Below are 2924 nucleotides of genomic sequence, written 5' to 3'. Positions count from 1 at the left end.
GGGATCTTGGGCATGCACGCACACGCACCCGGCATGAGTTTAAGCCACCGGGTTCGAGACTCAAACCGTGGTCGACTACATGGGAGTCCAGTGACATAACCATTACGCTAACTGCTGGTCCCATCTGAGAATGTTTTTATCTTCTCTTCCCATATAAAGGATAATCTTGCCAGATGTAGTATTCTTGTTTGAAATTGTTTTTCACTCAGCATTGTGAATATATTTTCCCATTCTTTCCTTGCTTGCATTGTTTCTGATGAGAGGTCCACTGTTAGTCTGATGGGATATCCTTTGTAGGTAACTTGATGCTTCTCTCTTGCCGGTCTGAGTATCTTGTCTTTGTGTTTTTGGTCAGTCTGGCTATAATGTGTCTTGGCGAAGATCTTGGGTTGATTCTATTTGGGGTCCTTTGTATTTCTTGGGTCTGTATCTTTGAATACTTCTTTAGGTTTGGAAAATTTTCTTCCAGGATTTCATGGAATAAATTGTCAATGTCCTTATTACTCTCTTCACCTTCTGGAATACCGATTATCTGGATGTTTGGATGTTTAATGGTAACTAGTATTTCTTGTATATTAACCTCATTTGGGGAGGATTATTTTCTCAGTCTTTGTGGTGGATTTTATTAGCCCAGAGATCCTGTCTTCTATATTTGAGATTTGATTTTCTGTATGATCTAGTCTACTTTTAATACTTTCAAGGGAGGTTTTTACTTCCTGTATTGTAGCCTTCATCTCCAACAGTTCCATTTGATTCTTATCTATGGTGTGTATTTCCTATCACAGCTCTCGCAAGAACTTCCTCACCTCCTAGAACTCATCAGCTTTTTTCTTCTAGTGTTCATTGTCTTTCTTCTCTTCCCTCTCTGTTAGCTTTGTCACTATGAAAACTCTAAATTCCTTATCAGACATTTTCATGTATTCCGTTGTACCGTCTGCGGACGGAGAGGAGTTATTCTTTTCCCTTAGGGGTGAGGTATGTTCTTGGTTTCACATGTTTCTTGTGCCCCTGTGGTGATTTCTAGTCATCTGATGGGTTATTAATTTCTTCCTAATTTCTAGAAGATCTGAGTGATCAGAGGCGCACAAGGGATGTGGTCTGCAAACTCTTTGGCATTGCGTTTTTCTCCCTTCCTGTCACAGATTCAGTGGACCCAGAAAGTATTTGGATTTTGGCAACTCTTCACTTAGGTTGTCTAGACACTCAGTGGGTGGAGGCTGAGAGCAAAGTGATGAGGTAAAAGAAAAAGGATAAGAAAACAGAGAAAGAGAAAGGAAAAAGAGAAAAATGGAAAAAGCAAGCCAATGAACAAAAAATTATTTACTTGCTAATTTTAAAAGACAAAAAGTGAAAACTGTGCATATGCAATTGTGCCACTCAAAATCACTAGATCTCAGTTCTAATGGCGGGCTCCGTCTTCTTTTGGCCTGCCCTTTCTGCTTGCCTGGGTGGTAGGGGAAAAGGAAGGAGATTATTACCAGGAAAAAGGAGGATTTCAGAGTCAAGAAAACACTTTACCTTAGAAAAAATTTTTAAAGAATAATTTTACAAATAAAAAGACAGAGACAGAGAGACAGAAAGAGACAGAGAAAGACAGAGAGAAGGATACAGGGGCTTTACTAGGTAAATTTTCAGCAGAACATCTTCATCACCTTAGCTCTGAAATCACTAGCTCTCAGCTCTCATCACGTCATGACTTTTCTGATGACCCAATATATGGGGCACTTTCTGATATTTTCAGTAAAGAAGAAATGAATAAGTTTGCCTCAGTAATTAGTCATCTAAGGAAATATCCCAAACACTGAAAGACAATATTCAATAGTATTAAAAGGTGAGTTGCAGTCATGATAGAGACATTCGGTCCATATGGAGAACATGTTCTGTCCCGGTGACATCTCAAGATTGGTCGAGACATTCGGTCCATATGAAGAACGTGTTCTGTCCCGGTGACATCTCAAGATTGGTCTGTGAACAAATCAGACACCAGGAAGCCTACCAACCAGGTGGCTGTAGAGTGTGTTCACGTGTCTACTCAAAGGTGTGGTATTTTGAAAAAAATAAGTCAATTAGGTATTTCATTAATAATTCCATTTTTCTTTTCTTAGTAAATGAGATATGGTCCATATGAAGAACGTGTTCTGTCCCGGTGACATCTCAAGATTGGTCTGTGAACAAATCAGACACCAGGAAGCCTACCAACCAGGTGGCTGTAGAGTGTGTTCACGTGTCTACTCAAAGGTGTGGTATTTTGAAAAAAATAAGTCAATTAGGTATTTCATTAATAATTCCATTTTTCTTTTCTTAGTAAATGAGATATTCAATATATTAGTATTGCATGACCCCAAGGTAATAAGACATTGAACAACAAATTCTTGTTTATGTTTCCTTGTTTATATCCACAAGGGTAGAGAAAATGTTATTCCCTTATGTTGGGTTATTTAGTACAAGGATGAGCTTATGATTGTAATAACATATGACAGTGGACATTCTGTTTCCGTGTAGAATATTAGAGATACTAACACACTCCAAAGAAATGAGACTTTGGACATTTATCTGAAAGCAAGGATTTACCATGAAGCACAGCAGAATAATAGATACAAATGCAAGGTGGTCGGGAACATGTCTGCATTTCCCTGTAACATGTTAAGGTTCAGGCTAGGACCAGGAGAAATGCTTATAATCAACTTTGCAAACTACTTGTGGAATTAATTTACCTTGAAAAAATAAAGAGTAAATTTTTAAGTAAATGCAGAAATATTTATAGCTGTTACTTGACTTCTTCAGCTGAATGTTCTGTGTATCAGTACGATTCTTACTTACCAACCTGACAGGTGGTGAGGGTCACCTGGCATGGCCAATGTGACAGGGTTCCTTCTTCTGGGACTCTCAAGCTCCCAGGAGCTGCAGGTTGTATATGGAGGGCT

The sequence above is a fragment of the Tupaia chinensis genome, unplaced genomic scaffold (genome assembly GCF_000334495.1).
Source record: "Tupaia chinensis unplaced genomic scaffold, TupChi_1.0 Scaffold000295_1, whole genome shotgun sequence".
In the NCBI taxonomy this organism is placed as follows: domain Eukaryota; kingdom Metazoa; phylum Chordata; class Mammalia; order Scandentia; family Tupaiidae; genus Tupaia; species Tupaia belangeri.
Note: the sequence above shows the minus strand (reverse complement) of the source record.